The following is a 20,286-nucleotide window of genomic DNA, read 5'->3' on the forward strand; positions in this document are numbered from 1 at the left end:
TCTTCTGGAACCAAAGACCGTACGTGGGACATGAATGAAGGGAACGTCTGAAATGAGCTCATCTTTTTAAAAAGAAAAGTGGTGGCCAAGGCGCTGGGCTAGCCTTCCTTCTATGACAGTGAAGGCACAGAGAGCCAGAACAGGCGCAAAGACTCGGGTGCACGGGGGATCTCGATCTTTGCATGGTGGTAATGAGAGTTGGGTTTCTCGATGTTTGCATGCTCATCTCTACCTTGGCAGGCAATGACCCCCATATGGCCACAGCATGCAAGAGGGGCGGGACGGGCTGAAGGCTCCCATTAGAGCACTGCAGACGCTCATGCCCGTCTTTCAACAGAAACAACGGAGGCCTGACCCCCTGACAAGAAGCAACAGCTACAGAATGGCATGCAAGCCCAAAAGCCTGGCTTTGACTAACCTGAAAAGTACCTGTAATTTGCCTTCAGATTGTTCTTACTTGTCAAGAACACCAAAAGTTGGGCAGATGCAACCTTCCCATCCGCCTCCACCGCCCACGACCACCACCAAGTTCTGCTCCCTTATCCCAGATACAGGCAGTGTCTGGAGAGGGAAGAGGGAGCTGGGAGGTCCCATTCAACACGATCGGAGTGGAACTCAAAGGTGATCCAGAGACTCTGAGGGAAAGTACACACTTGGGCCCCATTTACGTGTCCTTGATATTTCAAAGAATCCTAGAGTTCAAAGGAATCTCAGGAAGTCCTCCAGCCAACTCCTTTGCTCCCTAGACAACCCTACCCCAATGATTTTAGCTCTTACTCTCTCTAGCGAAGATGCAGAGTTTTCTTCTTGGCTCATTCTACGTGGTACATGCATGTCTCTCAGACATGCGTAGTTTGTTCCCCCACCACCACCCCCGTTCCCAGTGGCCGTGGTAGTTTTCTTTCCTAAGGAACTGTTCTGTTCTTAACAAGAAAGGTTATTAGCATCGCCTTTTTTCAGTAGGACTGGATTGGAGAGGAATCCCCGATACCTTGAATGGCTCCCATGTCCACTACCCACAGCACTTCTTCTGAAGGAAGTGGTCCCAGCTGGTTTGTTACGTCCAGGTTTTTATTCAGTATCATGCAACCCTACCACCCGGGAAACACCTGATGTGGTCAGGACTGGGTGCTTGATCCAATGGCCTCCATCTATAGCCTGCCCAGTGGTGAACAGTGTGGTCAGACTCAAGGGTTCTGAATGGCAGCTGGTTGGGCTAATCAAGAGCATCAGCGAACTATGGCAGGTAACTCTGTAACCCAGGAGCGTGGCCAATTGTTCCGGTTTGCCCAGGACTGTCCCAGGTTTATCACTGAAAGTTGTGTGTTCTGGGACAGCCAGCACCCTCAGCTCATCGTCACAGGAGAATTCTAGAATCAGGAGCAGTGAGTCGTGCTGCTGAGCAGATGATCAAAATGACCACAGCGTCAGAGTTCTTGCCATTTCTGGAAACTGTCTAGCGAATGGATGTCTTGAATGACTTTGGGCTTCTAGAAAGGCCTCGCTGGGCAGCTGCTGGGCAGACTGTTCCTGTCTACCTTACTTCCAGAGCAACTTGGAATAAACCCACGTTAATGCAGGTAATCTAAGGGGTCTCTGTTCCTTGAAACCTGAAAGACTCTAACCAGTATGACGAGTCTGTGTGCATGTCAAGGAAAGAAGACCAAAGCCCACGAACGAGCCTTACATTTCAACAGCAGGAAACGACCTCAAGAGGTTCTCCTCGCTCATTTTGTGGGGAATCTGAGAGGCCAAGAAGACCCCGTTGCTCCCCTGAGCAGACACTGAGGTCATTCTATGGTCACAGAAACACTTCACCCACAAACAAAGAGAAGATATATGTGTATGGCTTTAATTCCTCCTACAAAGGCAAGCCATCGTTTGCTTTAGAAGTAGAATGAACAGACATCTTTGGCTCTGCAATTGAGACAAGGTCGACTCTAGAAGTGTTTTTAGCCACGCGCACGGTGGCACTGGAGGGACGAAACAAACAGGACTCGTGTTTCGAGGGGCCCGGTCTGCCGTCAGGAGTGACACCGGCATCCGAGGGGCAGAGGGTCTTCAATAAACACACCAGCTCTGGTAGCAAGATGGTCTGTGACAAAGCCCCATGCTCTGGCAGGGGCCCCATCTGCCATCTGAGGGAAGGGGTCTTCACAGCTGGTGGTGCGTCTGCATTAACAGAAGACAGGTGGGAGATGGACAGAATACTATGTCAATTACACATCAAATGACATTAAAAAAAAAAAAAAAAGAGCAGATAGCGGGGATGAACGCACAGCATTCACTTTTTGCTCTTCCGGACAAACATCTGGGTGGGATCCAAGCAAAGAAAGCTGACATGGAGGACACCAGAGCCCCTACAGGAGCCCCCCACCCCCGCAACATCCCTGACATCTGAGGTCCCGAAGAACTTCTGCACTGACCCGTATCACTCTGGAACCTGAGGGGCCAGATCCCAAAGAAGCGAGAGGACATTCTATTCCAATGCAGCTCACACAGCAACACAAACACTGGCCTCTTTAGAAGGAACAGGAACAAAAATTAAAATCCCATTTGACCTAAGTGTGGTTAACAATTCACTCTGTATCCGGCTGGAAGATAATGGAGCAAACAAGAATTGCCGAGTCCAAAGGCACAGCAGACGGGGGAACTGGGGGGCAAGAAAGGGTGTGGTAGAAAGCCCTTTGGTTCCCGGGCATTGGGCTGGGGGGTGGGGGGGAGTCTTAAGGGCAGGCAGCAGCAGAGGAAATGTTTTCCACAAGAAGGAAGGGACAAGGTCTGTGATGATGGTGACTTGTCAACTGTAGGTTGCATCCAGCTCGTGCGGGTTCAGACATATACTATTCCTCAGTGCAAAGGTCTTTACTTTCTCTTCCAATGTCTTCTCAAATCCAGAAGTTTCTTCTTTCTCCAAAATAAGAATTCTTAATCAGATCCAGAGCTCTTGCCTCTTAAGAGATGGTCCCATATTAGCCGGGTACTTTGAGAGGTCCCAATGGCATACGTTGGCTCCCCCCAGCTTCCTGGTGGCAAGTGGGAGTGAGGAAGAGCGGCCCTTAGCCGCTGCTCTTTTCCAGGCCTGTAGACCGAAACACAGCATCAGAGTTAGATTCTGCCTTCTGCTCTTTCAGCAGTGAGCTTGACTCTCCTGTCTTTAGTCCATAATGTTCTAGCCAGTGAACAGAACCCACAGTGCAAAAAGTACTATTTGAGCTAAGACAGGAAAAAAAAAAGGTGCCCTATTTATACCACTCAAGGAACTCCCCCTACACTGAATTACCACCAGGAACCCTCCACTCAGATCTCACCACTATAACCACATAGCCGATTTAAACAAACAAACACAAAAACAAAAAAAACCCCAGAAAACACTGAATATAGCCAGCCCAGAGAAAGTGGAAGCTTCTGTTTCTCAGCAGGTCATGACATTGTCCGTGAGATTCGGCGCAGGAAGCATGGAGGTGTTAGGTCACCCACTTTATAGACAGGAAAACTGAGGCACAGAGGCTGCTGGTGTTCTTAGTACAGGATGGCAAGGGCCTGGTCCCTAACCTAGTGTTCACTTTAGCTGGACGTCTGTCTGTTCTCACGAATCCCTTAACCATGAATTAGGAAATTATCCAGAACAAAGGGGTCCCTGGGAGGAAACGGGAAGACTCGGCTTAACACATTTGTTTTCCTAATGCTGATTGCAAATAAGCGAAGATGGACGTGGGCTCCACATACTTTCCTGACTTCCCACCACCCCGTGACCCCCATTTCTGAGGGGCAAATATAGCTAGTGCCACCAAATGCCCCCAGGGGACTTCCCCATTTTAAAATTGACGAGGCCCAGCGAGGCAAGCCAGGGGCCTACTCCCAGACACGGATAATCCAGTCCTCACGGCTGCGGCACTCACCGCCCATACGGAACCACGTGGGCACCTGCAGATGCATGCGTGCCCAAGGACCAGCCCGGGTGAGATGCCGTGAAAACAGACACAGAGCAGGCAGGCAAGGCCTGGCCTCGCAGGCCTTAGCAGAGAGGGGATACTGATGAAGCACGAGGCCGGAAGGACATCGATGGCTGAGGGACACACACTGGAGATTCTGGGGGCGGTCTGGGCCAACAGGCTCCCATCGGCCCCTCTGCAGACCTACGGAGGTCGCAGCCTAGCCTGTGCAGGGGTGCTCTCCTTCCCGTGGGTTTTGGTTACCGCCCAGGCAGGGACACCCAGAGACAAGGCACTAACTCTCAGGGATGGGAGGAGGTCCCAGTCAGGGCCTGCCCCAGGGGGTGGGAGGGGGGAGACCGAGCAGAGAGAACACAGAAGACATTCCTCTGCCAGAGAGCTGCAGGGGGTGGGGGTCTGCGTGTTAGAGCCACCTACCCACGAAGCGCCAGCCAGCGTGCCCACGCAGAGGCACTCTTGGGCTCCGAGAGGCTCTCTGATTGGCCGCCAAGAGGAACCCCTAAGTCTCACCCAGACACTCTTTCATTTGGAACCGAAAACACCCTGAAGAGCCCCAAAGTTCTGCTAACTCTCCTCCGGTTCCCTTTCCCCTCCGGGGCAGCAGCCCTCACAGAGGGCCAGGAGGAACCTTTTCCCCGGGGAGACGCACGCAGCTAGCAAATTAATTGGCAGCAGTGGGTGAATCACACAGGGACTTCCTTCTTGTTGCCCGGCAACCGCATGCACTTGGCAGGGGGACATGAAACACAGAGGGGAATGTTGGGAGGCACTTGCAAAATAAAATAAAAAGCAAAACATACAATATCCCAGACTCATCCTGGCAGACCCAGCCAAGGCGGGGCTGGGGGTCGGGGGGTGGTTGTGATGGGGTGGGGGGGATAGAGACGAGGGAATCACTGCAGGGAAGGAAAATAAGGTTAGGACAGAACCAGCCCAACCGAGCCTAACACTCCTGCCGCCCTCCCTCCTCCCATAAACCCTGCTAGGTGTAGCCTTTGTATTTGGCCGAAGACACGCCTCCACGAGCCTAGAGAAAGGCGAGAGGGGGGCTCACAGATTAGCAGGCACCTAGAGGTTTGCAAGGTGACCTAGAAACACGCGGCCCAGAGGGTTTGCAAAGCCTGCCGCCGGGTGACTGACTGTACCTGCTGTTCATGCTTGTCCGGCGTGCATCATGCCCAGGTGAAGTCACTCTGCCACCTCCAGGGCAGGGTCCCCTTCCCCCACTCCTTTTCCACTTGAGTGTTTTCATGCCCATTGCCATGGCCAGTTGGGCTGATTAGACAAACCTCGGACACACCGCCCTGCCCTCCAGAACCTGTCTCTGGCCTAGCAACTCCCCGAGTGAAATGTAGGCAGCGTCTGTGTCGGGAACAGCCCACGAAAGCAAAGCTGGGGACCAGGAAAGGCAGCACTGGACCAAGAGAGCCCCTGTGGCTGGCTGACTGTTAGCCCGCAAAGACACCCACGTCCTAATCCAGGCAACCTGTGAATGTGACCCTCGGCGGCAGAAGAGGTCTGATGTGCAGAGATGATCCTGGAAGACCCAGGTGGGCCCCAACCGTCACCACGAGGGTCCCTACAAGAGGGAGGCGGGGGTGGGGGTGGGGAGGAGATGTGACACAGGAGAGGGAGTGAAATGTGAAAATGAAAGCAGGAGTCTGGAGTGATTCAGGGAGGAAATGGAAACACAGGGGCCTCCAGAAGCTGGAAAAGGCAAGGAAATGGATTCTTCCCTAGCACTTCCAGAAGGAACCAGCCCTGCGGGTACTTTGACTTTAGCCCAGTGGAATGAGCCTCCAGAATGTATGAGAATAAATTTGTGTTGTTTTAAGCCACGAAGTTTGTGGTAATTTTACGACGGCCATAGGGAACTAATCTTGTCCATCGGGCATACCACGCCTCTGTCTCTCAGTAGATCTACAGAAGAGGGGATCACGGTGCGAATGTAGGTGACAATGGAATGCAGCGGGTCAGAAGGGACAGAGTCCCGCATTTGGCTTATAAATGTCTAACAGAAACCCTGCAGGCTCAGAAGGAAAAGGTCAGGTCCCTGAGAGCAACCAAGGCAAGAAGCAGCCCAGGCTTAGAGGCAGACTCTCAAGTTATACCATTTGTGACTGTCAACTTGGGCTGATGGCTTAATCTCTGCAAGTCTCAGTTCCGTCCGTCATCTGAAAAACAGAGATGATATTATTATCTGCCTTGCAGAGCTGTTAGGATTAAATGATATACTGCATGAAAAGCACAGGGCAGATGCCAAATATTCAGATACAAATGGTAACTCTTCGAAAGGATTAGGCATGCACATATGGGCAGAAGCGGTTCAGTTGATTACTCTACCATGTATCCTCGCTTTTCTACTTAGTAACATAACTGAGTTTTGGCTGGCACATTGTGGCCCAAAATAAAAAGATTATGTTTCTCAGCCTTTCTTGTAGCTATGGCCATGTGACCAAGACCTGGCCAAAGAGATGTAAGCAAAAGTGCCATGGGAAGTGTGTTCAAAAGGTGTTGGAGGGACGCCACTATTTTCCCCTGTCTGCCTTTCCTACCTTCTGCTTTCAAGGAGGACATGATGGCTGGTGCTCCAGCAGCCATTTTGGACCATGAGGGACATTGATGATGGGAGTCATGCACTAAGATGATCTAACAAGAAGATGGGAACCTGGGTCCCTGATAACTCCAGAACTACCACACTAGCCTTGGACGGCCTTCCTTTGGATTTCTGTTATGTGGGAGAGAATGCTCTTCTTAGTTATTAAGTCATTGCCATTTTAGAGTTTTCTAGTAACCACAATGGATATAATATATCACAGATCTAGAAAAACAGGATGCAGAGTCAGTCTAGACTAGTGGTTCTCAAAGTGTAGCCCTGGACCGACAGCTTGAGCAAGCACCTGGGAACTTGTTAGAAATGCAAATTCTCAGGCCCCACCCCAGACTTACTGAATCCAAAACCCTGGGAGTGGAGCCCAACAGTCTGTGTTTTAACAAGTTCTCCAGGTGGTTCTGGTACACTCAAGTGTGAGAACCACCATTCTAGAGCAAAGTTTCTCAACTCTGGAAGTAATGACATTTGGGGCTGGATAACTCTTCGTCGTTGGGGGGGGGGGGGCTGTCCTGTGCACTGTAAACTGCTTAGCAGCATCCTTGACCTCTACCCACTAGATCCAGTAGCACTCTCCTCTCCGTGTGACCCTCAAAAGTAACTCAGACATTGTAAGTGAGTAAGGGCAGGAAGGGGAGAGTCAGCAAAATCACTCCCAGTTGAGAAATGCTCTCTTGGGGGTGGTCCATTCTTGACCTTGGCTGCACATTAGCATCATCTGGGACGCTTCTCAAAATTCCAATTTTCCCTCCAGCGGGGTTAAATCAGAATCTACTAGGGCAGGACAAGGTGGCCGTTAAAGCTCTCCAGGTGATTCCAGTGTGCAGCCCATGCTTAGAGACACTGCACACTGAGGGCCAACAGGCCCGGAGGAGAGATGGCTCTGAGCCGGGGAAGGTGACACACCACTATCCTAACTATGGGAAGCACACGAGATGCTCCCAAGCAGACGCTATAAAAGCATGACTGCTGTCAACCTGGGAACGGGCATCCTAGTCGCCAGATGGGGTGACTAGATGGGGAGGAATTCCTGGTGGCTGTGTCACCTCATTTCCCATCAAAACCGGGCGGACACCTTTCAGTGTCTCCCATGAATAACCACACAAAGCCTCAGTTCCCTCCCCTAATAAACAGCACACAATGAACCAGCTCCCATGAGCTAGAAATATGAGCTCATTCAACAAAAAGAACTGTCTTAATAAAGACAGGGGTACGGCAGTGGGGCCTATTTAGAAACGGGGAGCATTAATTCTCCTTCCAATTGGTAAACTCCCCAGGTGCTGACACCACAATCCTCCCACAAGGATGCACTCAGAGCAAGGAGAGATTTCCCAAATACTGGACGTAGCCCTGCAAATCAGCTTGGCCGGGGCTCCGCACTGGGTTGGAGCAGAAAGGAAGGAAAGAATTCAATGAGGAACCAGCAGTGAAGAAAGGGAGAGGCAAACAGGTTGATGCTCCTTGAAAAGAAAGATGAAGTCATGTGTAAATTGTCCTGCTGGGAACTGTCTTTTCCTCCATTATTTTCCTCCCTGCTTGCCCTGCATGAAATGCTGAGCCAAGCTCTTCCTCGTTTCCCTTGGCCCAAACCATTAACTCCAGCATGTCACTGGGGGAGGCTAGGGAGGGGGGGGAATGGAGAAAAGGAGGAGGAAGAGGAGGAAGCGGGGCGAGAGAGAAGCTCACAGGGCTCTGACATTCTTCGGTATCCCCCCTTCATGGCAGCACCCAGATGAGCTGGCCTCTCTGTCTCCTGCCTACGGCAGCCCCGCCTGGCTAGCCCAGATGCAAAGATGAGGGACAGGTATGAGTCTGTAACCCTCAGCAGAAAAGCCCCCATCCCCACCCCGCAGTGAGTCTCTAAGAGGCTAAGGCTCAGCGCGATGGAGCCCACCAGCACGTTCCCATCCTTTCTCAGAGGTCCTGCCTTCTGCTCTTTCAGCCCACTTCATGCGGCCGATCGGAACAAGGTAGAAGAACTCCAGTTGCTCTGTACCAGTGGTATGGGAGAGGCAAGGAAGGAACTCAGGTGCTTTTTCTGTTTTAACAGGTTCCTGGGCTACCAGCCCAAAGCGTGCAGGACTGGCTGCTGACACTGGCCATTTCCAGTGCTCCCCCATCCCTCTCCCTATACCACCGCCCTTCTCCAGCCTCAAAATCCCCCCACTTGACAAAACCCCTGGTTCCCTCCAGCCTGTAAACCTCGTGTGCAACGTCCTGACTCTTGCAAATGTGTTAAAAAATAAACTTTAAAAAGCTTCCAGATGTTCTGTTTGCATGGTGCTGTTTCTCTGCTCCTGTCTCCAGAGGCCAGTGCATGATGTCCAGCATCCTGACTGCCCAGATGAAATATGAGGCAGCCAAGAGGCACGGCCCGGGGGTAGGGGAGGAGGATGCTCCTTCCCGTGGGGCCACACTCAACCAATTGGTCCATCAACCCTCCCCCTGCAAAGATGCGACCCTATGCTTCCCTTTTGTTCTTCCACCATCCCCCATGGCCCGCTCCTTCCATTCTCCTAGGTGAGACATACATCCCTGGGGTCTGTTCCATGGAGTGCAGACGCCTCCAAAAGACCAAGCCTGAGATCACCGAACAATAGGCCTTCAGGCTTTGTGTCCTCAGAGCACCCACCCCATGGCTCCCTTGACAACCTTATACCAACTGCCTTTGACACGGAGCCGAGCACGAAATGACACAGCGCGCCCCTTACATGTATGGGGTGAAATCACCATCTGCAGGGACATCGGAGGAGCTGGACCAGCCGGAAGAGGGGAATGGTGTTCACGGCTGGTCAAGGCCCCCTGGGGCTGGTGGCCTCTGATCTATAGAAAGGAAATTGCCAACGGGCAGCCTTGTGCACACACAGCCCCACACGCACCCTTCCCAGCACATACACACCTGAGGGCAGAGGATTCTTTGCACAAGGTGATGCCTGCTCCCTTTGATGCTCGCCGGATGTGTTCCCATTGGGTGAAAACCAGACCTCAATAAAACCGGGCATTATCAAGAGGCTGGTGGTTTGTGATTGCACCAGCCTGTTATCTCTGTGGCCCAGGGTGGGGCTGCTTTGTGGTTCTCCATTGAAAAGCATTAACTTCTAGGTGGATCAAAGACCCTTCCGAACCAGCCAACCTGGGTCCCTTGTTTATCTGCAGGAGATTGTTCCTAAAGATGGACTTTAAAGATAATAGGGACCCCAGTCCCACACTCCCCTCTGTCCTCTCCTTATCATGCAGCCTGTCCTTCAGGGGCCACCTAATGGCCAATCACAAGGCCCTTCTCCTCTCCTTCTCCAGATGGCCAATATAACAATAGCTAATAGGGGACTGGGCCCGAGAGGGCCCAGCTCTGCTCTAACAATGGGGACCACGGGGACAGAGAGACACCTACTTGGAGGCCTTGCAGGAGCTCCTCTGTCCTCTGTGAGTCATGCCAGGGATGGGGCTCCATAGGATGACACGTGCTACCCTCTTTCCTCAGGAGGGATCAACGGACAGGTGCTCTCACCGGGTCCCTGAAGTCCCTTGCAGGACTCTACTGTCTACCCAGACGTGTGAGGGCTCGTGGCCAGCCTGCAGTGAGGACACAGCGGGACCTCTGACTTGTCTGGGTCTGGAACACCAAGGACTGTCAACCACGTGGGAGAGAAAGAGCACGTGCATTCAAGGACTGCAGCGCTGGCAGGCTTCGGGGGCCCCGAACGTCCCTCCTCAGCACCTCGCAGGTCTGTCCCGGGGCAGCTGGAGGCTCGCTGCAGCAACCAGGCTTCCCTTCTGTGTCCGGAGTACCTGGCTTAGTGTCTGGCCCCGAAGAGGCAAGTGTGAGTGAGCGAACAAGCGAATCCCTAGCAACATAGGCTAGTTATCTCAACAGGTGTGGGAGGGCCGTGGGCCACAGACACTCATCCCTACGGACAGGAGAACAGTCAGGAAGCACATCGCACTAGAGACATCTCTGCTTATAGAAACGGAGTCAAATCAAGCCCCAAGTCCCGGATCTCGGGCAAGTCCCCTCAATTCTCTCTCACCCACGTGTTAAACGGGAATACGAGCAGTACGTAGTCCGTCGTAGGATTGTCGTGGGGACTGAGGGAAATACAAGAGGCTCCGTAAGTCTGTCTGTCACTATCATCACCTCTATCCCTATCTGTACTAAAAAATACAGGAGTGTGCTTCCCAGGAAGGAAGGACGATGAGTCACTGCTTGGTTATTTTCCTGGTCCAGACCAGACCTCACAGGTGTACAGGAACTCCAGGCCCATCTGACGGTATTTTTTTTTTTTCCTTTTGAAATCAATAACGTTGTCTGTAGCCTTTAGGTCCCTTGCGTGCTCCCTCCCTAAAACGTGTGGGGGTGCGTGCCCGATACAGGGAGCAGGTGACACGGCCCCTCCTCAAAAGCCCCCACGGGGGAACGAGGCAGCCGCAGCTCAGGACGGGGCTGAGGTGAGGACGCGAGCTTTGTGGCGGGTCAACCTGGAAGCGCACGGTCGTCCTTCGCCTCCAGCGCCTGGGTCCCGCCCTTGCGTCTCTCCTCCTTCCAGCCTGTGTGCACTCCTCCTGGAGCCTCTGGGCCGCCCGCTCTTTCCGCCTCACTGGAGACACTAGCACCTGGCGAGCGAGCTCAGGCTACCCCGACGGGAAAGGGGGCCCCGGGGGCCCGGGCCCAGCACCGCCCGGACGGCATGTGGCGCGGGTGCCAAGGGCACAGGGGGGACGCGGGGCCTCGGCACCCGCCCATCACGACGCAGCCAGGCTGCTACCCAAGGCTGCAGCTGGGCTCTCGGAGGCCGGGGGAGGTCAGGCAGCAAGTTCACGGGACGGGCCACCCACACGGCACATCAGGGCTGCTGGACTGTCCCCGGGGCCAGCACGGCTCTGGCCCTTGGCCCTGACTCGGAACACTCCACCATATGGCCTCCCTCAGGGAGGATGAGAGGAGGAAAAGAATAAACCAGGGGCAAGAGAGAGCCACACCTCCCTCCGGGCGCCAGGGACCCTTCCCGGGCTTGGGGGAGGGGAGGCTGGAACCGTCCAGGCAGCAGGTCTGAGAAAAGCAGGCGGGTGTCACTACAGAAAATGGGCAACTGAGAGCAGGGTGCCCACGATGAGACCGGGTCCTCCCCTCTCCGTGCTCTGCATGCAGCCCCCAGAGAGGCTCCCAGGGTTGGATCTGAACTCCCAATGGCCTGAACCATGGGTTACTTCACACTTTTCTAATTAAAACCCAAACTGGATTTTCATGTTTGCAGAGACAGCTTTGACCAAAAGAGTAGGCAGTGGAACAAAACAGGAAGAGAACGATCTCTCTTGTTCTCTCTCCCTTCCCTCTAAAAGTACAGGGCGGGGGGGGGGGGGCGAGGGGGCAGACAAAATCTTGGCAGCCTGGGCCTCTAGGTCCCCTGGAGCCTGGAGCCTGCCTGTGTTCTGTTGAAAGCTTTTCTCTTTCCTTTGGTCCCGCAGATACCAGTTGGTTGGTCACTGGTCGGGGCAGGGGTGGGGGTGGAGGGGAGCTGGGTGAGGCTCTGGGAAAAGAGAAGAAAGAGGTGAAGAATGGAGTCTGCAGCGCGGCTGCGGAGAAAAGAGCCTGAGTGCCTCATCTGGGCAGAAGGCAGCCTTCCCAGGTTCCTCGGCATGCTGGGACTTGCCGGAAACCAGAGCCCCGGCTGGCAGGACGAGGGTGGACAGTGGAACCAGAATTCAAAGGGGCAGCCGGAGGAGGGGTGGCCCCACGGTGGGGGAGAGGGGGAGGCTTCAGTGAATCATATAAATTAGAGACAGAAAGGATGTCAGGCCACCTTCACTTCCTTCCTCTCCTAATGTGAATTATCTCATTAGCCCCGAGCTTCCCAGAGGCTGACTCTAAATGATTCCTGTAATGGGGAGTTCAGTCCCCAGCCTCCCTATGGGGTCGGACTCCTAGGAGGGCTACGAAGGGCTCTTAAAGGGACAGTAGCAAACCATGCCAGTCACTGTACGCGACGCGGGGTGTCTTCTGCAGAGGCTTCACACTGCAACGTCAGTCGGACCCTTGTGCCCCGTGTTTCCACATACAGGAATCTACTGTGAGAAAACAGTCATGGACATCGGGACAGGCTCGTTAATGACACCCGCTTCCCCCACAAAAATGAGAGTCCCCATTCTAACCCCTGGCACCTGTAAATGTCACCTTATGTGGCAAAAGGGACTTGGCAGGTGGGATTAAGTTAAGGGTCTTGAAATGGGGAGAGGATCCTGGATTATCCAGATGGGCCCTAAATGCCACCACAAAGGTCCTTCTCAGAGGGAGGCAGACGTAGGGCTGAGTACAGAGAGAAGAACGGACGTGAACACCGAGCCAGAGGCTGATGTGATGTGGCCACAAGCCAAGGAGTGTGGCAGCCTCCAGAGGCTGCAGGAGGCCAGGAACGACTCTTCCCTGGAGCCACCAGAAGGAACCGGCCCTGCCCACAACTTGATTTTAGTCCCATAAGACTCATTTCAGACTTCCGGCTGCCAGAACTGTAAGAGAGCACATTTGTGGGTTTTGTTTTTGTTTTTAAGAGAGAGAGCATGCATATGCCAGCAGGGTGGTGGCGGGGAGGGGCAGAGGGAGAGGGAGAGAGAGAATCTCAAGTAGGCTCCATACCCAGCGCGTGAGCCCAATGAGGGACTTGAATGACCCTGAGATCATGACCTGCGCCAAAAATCAAGAGTTGGATGCTTAACCGACTGAGCCACCCAGGCACCTTACATTTGTGTTGTTTTAAACCACCCAGTTGGTGGTGACGTGTTACAGCAGCCCCCCGAAACTAGGATGGATATGGATCAAGTTCTTGCTACCCGGATGGTCTTCAGAGCCTTTCACAGCAAAAGAAGAAACATGGGAAACATCAAAGAACTGTTCAACCATAACTATGCTGTGGGTCCTACAATGAAATACTATACAACCATGAAAACACTGAAATGTTATTTTTTAAAAAAATAAGGGATGGATATATAACCGAGTATGGATCCTGAATATTTTCCTTGCCTTTTATAAAATTTTCTAACCCTAAGCACCTTATAACTACCCCTGTCATCCTATAAGTCACAATTTGGCAGAGAGAGTCCAAGAATCCAGGGTCAGCACCTTTCTGGATTGTGAAGACTGTCCCCTGGCAGAAGGGCTCTGCTCCACACACACCTCAGCCTGGCATCACGGCCCTCCACCCACGGGCCAACGGGCCTGCAGACTCTCGCCCCTAACATACGAACCAGTCCTGTCTCCTTACACGCAGTCTGGTCCCCTGGACCCCTCACCTCAAGCCTGTTCCCCTAACCCGCCGCAGAGCATGTTCTCGTCTGCCTCATACTCTTCTGCCGAGGCTGCCCTAACAAATGGCCACAATCTGGTGGCAAAAAGCAACAGACACTTCTGTTCTCCTAGTTCAGGAGGATAGAAGTCCAAAATCAGGGTGTGGGCAGGGCTGGTTCCTTCCAGAGGCCAGGAGGGGTACCCATTCCAGGGGTATGTCCCAGCGGCTACTGCTGGCTGCTAGCTGTCCTTGGCCTGTGGACCCCTCCCTCCAATTTCTGTTCCCATCTGGAGATCCCCATCCTCTCTGTGTCTCTCTGTTCCCACCCCCCCAGGACTTGTCAGTGGGTCCTTCATGAATCGTATCTACAGAGACCCTATTTGCAAACACACGGTCACGTCTGAGGTTCTGGGTGGCTGTGACTTCTGGGGGACGCTCTTCGATGCACTGCAGATGGCCTGCAGCGACACTCTCTCCTTCAGCTTCCTTTACTTCAGGTCTCAGCAACTCCACAAGGTCTTCTTGGATTCTTCCCGGTCCCTTCTGGAAGGACCTGGAGGCAGCCGGAGTCTCCTGAAAGGACGAGGGCGGGTGGCCTCAGGAGAGATGGAATTCTCCACCATGCAAGGGTTCCCACAGAGGACACCTCTCCGGAAAGACTCAGAGGAGATCCTGGGCTGGACGGGAGATGGAAGGAGATGGTCAGGGAGAGTCTGGCTTTGCGAGAGCAAGGACGGAACCCAAGCCACTTGGCACGGTGCTGGGCAAGGAGCAGGCACTCACCAGATGTTTACTGCCCCACCAGAGAGGCCCCCGCAAACCTCAGTGTTCCTCCTTTCAATGAATGCGTGGAACGTTTGGGAACAAAACAAAGATTCTGACGAATTGTATATTCAACGACTATCTGTGGAGCACCTCCACAGTGAACCGCACTACGAGATACAATCCAACACAACTATATGCCTCCTTCTTCTTTCATGGTAAGACGGTGACAGACCACATGGCCAGAGACACCTAAATCAGCACCTCCATGACTATGTAGACTGAGACTCAGCACCCCCAGAGTTTCTATATGGGCAGGTGGCAGGTTCCTCAGGAAACCCTAAGAGATAAGGCCCTTCCTTGCTCCTTCTCGGCCCACTGGGGAAGGGAGAGAAGGCAGAGGAACGTTCTCTGCTGCAGCCAAGGGCAGGCTCTCCGTTCCTGCTGCAGACCAGACAAAGCACACCTACCAGGTGGTGACTTATCAGCTGTGGGAGGCCCACGAAGCTCTTAAGCCCCAGGTGGGTGCCTGGAAAGCCACCCTCCCAGGGGAGCACAGACCTCGGGCCCTGCTTGGCTGCTAATCACCATAAGCACCACGGTGCCTCACCCCCGAGCTGGGTGGCCCTTAGCCACTCCCAAAGCCTCGCCATATGGCTCAGTGATCTCAGCTGGCCTCACACAGACCCTGGCAAGTAAGCAGGACAAGTGATGTTATTCTTCCCACTTTACAGATGGGGAAACCGCCTGAGGGTTCGAGGACTTGCTCGGGGCCACCCAGGGAGTATGTGTCCCAGGCGGTAGCCCAGGGCGCTCTGTCAGTAGTCCGGGAAGGCAAATGGCATCCCCACCGCCCCAGTGCGGCCCACGAGTACTTCAGGGCTTTACACGGGAGACAACAAATATCAGGGGGTGGCTCTTCCCTCTGGGTGCTGGGCTGCTTTTTTGGGACCCTGGGGAGCATGACTTCCTAAAACTCCCACCTCTTCCTATTCAATCCACCTTCCTCCTCCTGCTTGATGGCTGGAAGTAGAAGGGCAGGGACCGCCAGGGGCAGGCAGGACTTGGGTCTGGGCTGGGCCTCTCCCAAGAGCGGCGAAGCATGCCTTTTGGGATCCGGAAGGAGAAGCTCTTGTGTACATGTATACTTTTCCAGGCATGGAGAAAGAGACCCGAAGGCCTAAGCTCGGCTCTTGAGCTTTGCCGACCTGCCCCAAAGAGGTTCTCAAAGCCGGCCCTCTGTTTCACCAAGCTGTCTCAAGCAGCCCTGGGAAGTGGCTGGGTGACTTCAGGGCAGGGAAGAGCGAGAAGAACACTACCCTCTTCTGGGGCCACGGGTCAGCAGGGCTGCTGAGTGAATGACCCTCGGGTCAGGCCTCCAGGAGAGGAGGCAGGGTTCCTTGGCTGGGGCCCCTGGCATGAGGAGCCCGCACCACCCAAAGGCATTCACGGCAGAGCTGGTGGAGGCCCAGGAACCAGGACTCTGTAGGCGGCACCTGGAGGGCAGGGGAGGGCAGGCAGGGCCAGCCCCATCCACAGGCCACTCCGCCTAGAATGCCCGGGTTCAGGCTGGCTCCTGGGACCTAATCTTCCAGCCAAGGCTTCCCCTTACCAAACCATTTCTCGGTGCCCTTCCTCGTCCCGTGTGGAGTTTTGTGTCATCCTCAAAGCACCTGGGGAGACAAGGTACAACCCAGAGCTGCATGGGCTCCTCCGCCTTCGAGTTCAGGCCGGAGAGGCGCCCTAAGAAGGTGAGGGGCTGGCGTGCAGGCTGTGGAAAGCCCAGCTGCCTCCAATCTAGGCCAGCGTCCGGTTCCCATGACACCCTTACCGGCAGCATTAATAACTAACCACGTCCCAGACAGGTGCTGACGGCCTGGCCTTAGGAGTTCTCGTTCAGGGTTGACAGTGAGTCACTTCCCTTTTGTAGTTTGCTAGCAGACTGAGTCACCCTGAGGCCGAGCCTTCCACACAAGTTCTCACACCTGGGCCAAGTCACATTCGTGCCCATGCCTTCGACCCCCTACTCTCCGGTCAGCTGGGCCCTGCAAAGCCGACCCTCATGGCCGAGGCCACACAGCATCCCCCGTGACCCAGTGTCTGCCCTGCCCCCGCCCCACCCACTCCCTCTGCAGGGACAGTGACAGGGGCCCGAGGAGTCTGGAGAGATGTCTGAGGGAGGGTTGCCTGACAGGTGGTCCCCTGGGCCCGATGTTGGGTTAGGTCTCTGTCGCCCTGGACCTTCACCCCAAAGAGCGCCCTCATATCTTCCCACCCCTCCGCTGGCAAACAAGGGAAGACTGGACATGGAAAGTTCTAGATGAGGAGCCAAGGGACAAAACTGTGAAGCCATGTTAGCTCCATCACTCTGGGGAAGGACAGAGGCTGTGGGGTGGTAAACTGAGTCCCATGACTGTCCACGTGCTCTCTGCGTGCTCTGTCAGGTGGGAGGCAGGCCTGGCCTGGCAGGGCCAGGACCAGGTTCCATGTGCTCTGGAGACACATATTAAATAAAAAATCCTCGCCTGGGAGAACAAACCATCAGGGAACCCTTCCTTCCCCCACTCTTGTATGGTATTTTCCTACAAGAAGGTTTCTTATTCAAAAGAGAAAGAGAGAGAGAAAAAAAAAAAATACAAAAAATTTTTAAAAAAGAAGCAAAAAAAGAAAACACAAAACAAAACAAAAAACAAACCCCAAAACCTCACTGAAATAGTTTGGGGATTTTACTCTTTTTTAATTCTCAGAAAGTCCCTCCCACTACCTGGTTTCTAAAACAGACCATAAACACAGATGACATCAGGCTGGACAGTGCTGGGCGTCTCGCCGCCAGGGGCGCCCGGCAGGTGTGAGACTGACAGGTTGAGAAGAGATGACATTATTTCAATCATCAGAAGATGAAAACCAAGGGGGAGGGGGGAAGGACAGGAGAGGCCACGCACCTGGGTGTGGCGGGAAACCTGACAACACCCCGCCCGCCGGGGGCCTTTCGGGTGAACCCCTCTTGTCTCCATGGGGTGACAGGGTGCTCCCTGGGGGCGGGCGGCCACGCATCCCCCACCTCCCAGGTATCCAAGTGCGACCCATCCACGGGGCTCCGAAAGCACGGCTGCAGCGCTGGGCGCCCCACGGAGCCCCCCGGGACTTTCCAAACTGCATCTGGAAATCGGCTTTGGCAGCAGCAGCCGTGATGCACACTCACAGGCCGTGAGGGGCTTTCTCCTCTACACACGTCTTGCACATCGTGTCTGGGGACGCGGCCGGCCAAGTTGCGTCCCCAGCGCCGAGGGGACAGATGCCAGAGGGGAGAGAGGCTCCACCCCCGGTGGCTGGCTCGGGGAGACCAAGTGAGTCATCGGGCCTGAGCGGTGACCATGATGTCCCAGGGTGAAGTGGGAGGCCTGGGGACGGAGCCCGCTGCACAGACGCGAGCCACAGTGACTCACATTTGGACCCCGAGGGGAAGTTCCATCTGCGAGTCCTCTGGATGGCTCTCGTCCCCTGGGGTGAGGTCATCCCCACTGCTGCTCAGAACCGGGACTTGCTTCTTTCTCCCAGAGCCCCGGCGTTCCACTCTCAATTATGGTTATGGCAGAAATCCTCATCTCAGCCACAGCACCTCTCCCTACGCACCCCCCCACCCCGCACACACAGGACGGATGGACCCGAGCGGAGAGCGTCCTCCCTGCGTGTCAGGCTTTCTCATCTGTAAGAAAAAAAAAAAGTTCTTCCTCCTGATGATGTCACACAGGAGCCTCGGGGGCCAAGAGGCAGTGGCTGTTACAGGGCTTTAAAAGGAAGTGCACTAAATCAGCGCCAGTGGGTACCACCGTGTCGTTACTGCTTCGGACTCTGGCCATGTGGGTCTCCATCTTGCCCCACGTCCCCGGGGGCCATGGGTCTGGAAGTAGAGGAGAACACGGCCATGGGTAGACAGTGTCCCCAGCAGAGTCGGTGCCCAGGAGCTCGGATGAGTCGTTCAGAAATACCCATACACGCTGCTAAGGGTTTACTGGGGTTTATTGGGGAGGAGGAGGTCCCGGCGTCCGTCCTCAGCTGGTTCCTCCGCCATATGCACAGGTGACAGAGAAGTCCCCCGAGACAGGCGTGAGGCGTGTGCCCTTACGGGCTTAAGTTTTCGGTGCACTTAAGATCACAGGACATTAGCTAACAACCACCAAGACCAGGTCCTCACGGAAGCATTCTGAGAAAGACACATTGTGTTAGGCGTGAGCTCAGGAGCACGCTGAGCCGGCCCCACCTGGATGGTCACGGCGACCACAGGACAGGAAGGACAAACGGCGAATGAGGACATTCCTGCAACTGTCAGCGGAGGAGGAAGATGAGGCGAAGGCAAGGGAAACAGGGAGAGCCTCCCCCTGCCCCCAAGAGGGCTGTGCGGAGACCACGAGGGACGGCCTCGAGCTGCAGCTCTGAGGGCAGCCTGCTCCCCCCACTGCCCTCTCCACAACTAGAACGGGACAACAAGGGCCTCTGGTCTCCCTCCTCCCATAATTTCCCCCCATTCCCTTCTGTTTCCCCTTTCCCTTCTCTTCCTTGCTGCTGATCCCGCAGCGGGCCCATCTGACGCCTGGTAGCTCTGCAGGCAGAGAGAGCGGAGACGGACCCTCATGGGAAGCCACGACCCCGGTGCAAGAGGCCATCCTAAATTAGGCAATCACAGCTGTTGAGAATCAGCCCCTGAGGAACAGCCTGGAAGCTTCTCTGCTCATCCCCACTGTAAATGCCATTCCGTTGTCACACACATGGGATCGGGCCGGACAGGAACAAGCACCTCAATGCCCCCTCCGTGCGTGCCATCGCCCCTCCACTGCTCTGCCCCTCTCGGTCTCCATACCAGGCCCTAGGAAGTGCGACCACAGCACGCTTGTCTCAGAACCCTGCTGTGGCTCCCAGGTCCCTCAGTGGGAAAGCCTGACGCCCCCCCACCCCGCCCCCCAGGCTCTCCCTGACCTGGGCCTCATTCCAACCCCACTGCTGCTCCTGTCCTCAGCCTGAATGTCACCGTTCCCACTGCAGAACACTCTTCCCCAACGTGTTCACGGGCTGGCTCCTTCAAGCCTGTGCTCAGGGGTCACCTCCTCAGTGAGGTGCCTGCCCTGTCCAACACTGCAACCTGCCCTCCCGTCCCTGCCGTGCGCACTTGGCCTGCCTTTCCTGCCCCCAGGTCTGCTCTTCTGCACAACACTATCACCTTATATGTGAGATAATTAACATATTTACTATTCTGCTGTTCATCATCTACCCTCCCCCACACTAGAAGGCCAGTCCCACGACAGCAGGATGGTGTTCTCTGCCTAGAACAGTCTTGGCACACGGTGGGCCTCCCATAACGCTCTGTTAGGCCATTCCCAAGGGTGCAAGGGGCCCTGGATCTTAGGGAATGACCTGCTATTCAGGCTGAGGTCACCTGCGGAGGGAAGGCAGAGGGCGGGCTAAGGCGGAGGGTGTTGTGTTCACAAAGGCAGTGCTCACAATCGGCCTGGAAATTCCCCTGCAGTCACTCAGTCACACCCCCGCCCCAACTCACACACGGCCTGCCAGTTACCCAAACACACACAGCCGCTAAGGAACCCCTTCACCAACCGACTCCTCCCCAGGCCCACCCTCCCACCTGAGACCCACACCATCATCTGAGCACCTCGTCTCTGCAGAAAAC

General features: G+C 54.8%; 1 long non-coding RNA gene across 2 annotated transcripts in view; it reads right to left on the minus strand.

Annotated features, from left to right (window-relative positions):
• Nucleotides 1-1,836: 1,836 nt before the first annotated feature.
• Nucleotides 1,837-20,286, minus strand: part of LOC116647858 — a 145,910-nt gene continuing 127,460 nt past the window's right edge. Inside the window, exons 3-4 of one of the 2 annotated variants that reach the window (XR_004302408.1) lie at nt 2,427-3,082; nt 1,837-2,172 (exon numbers count right to left, since the gene is read on the minus strand). This is a non-coding gene — a long non-coding RNA (uncharacterized LOC116647858). Of the gene's footprint in view, nt 3,083-20,286 lie in introns of both variants that reach the window. The other variant, XR_004302407.1, reaches the window with a different exon arrangement.

The sequence above is a fragment of the Phoca vitulina genome, unplaced genomic scaffold, assembly GCF_004348235.1.
Source record: "Phoca vitulina isolate PV1807 unplaced genomic scaffold, GSC_HSeal_1.0 scaffold41, whole genome shotgun sequence".
In the NCBI taxonomy this organism is placed as follows: Eukaryota; Metazoa; Chordata; class Mammalia; order Carnivora; family Phocidae; genus Phoca; species Phoca vitulina.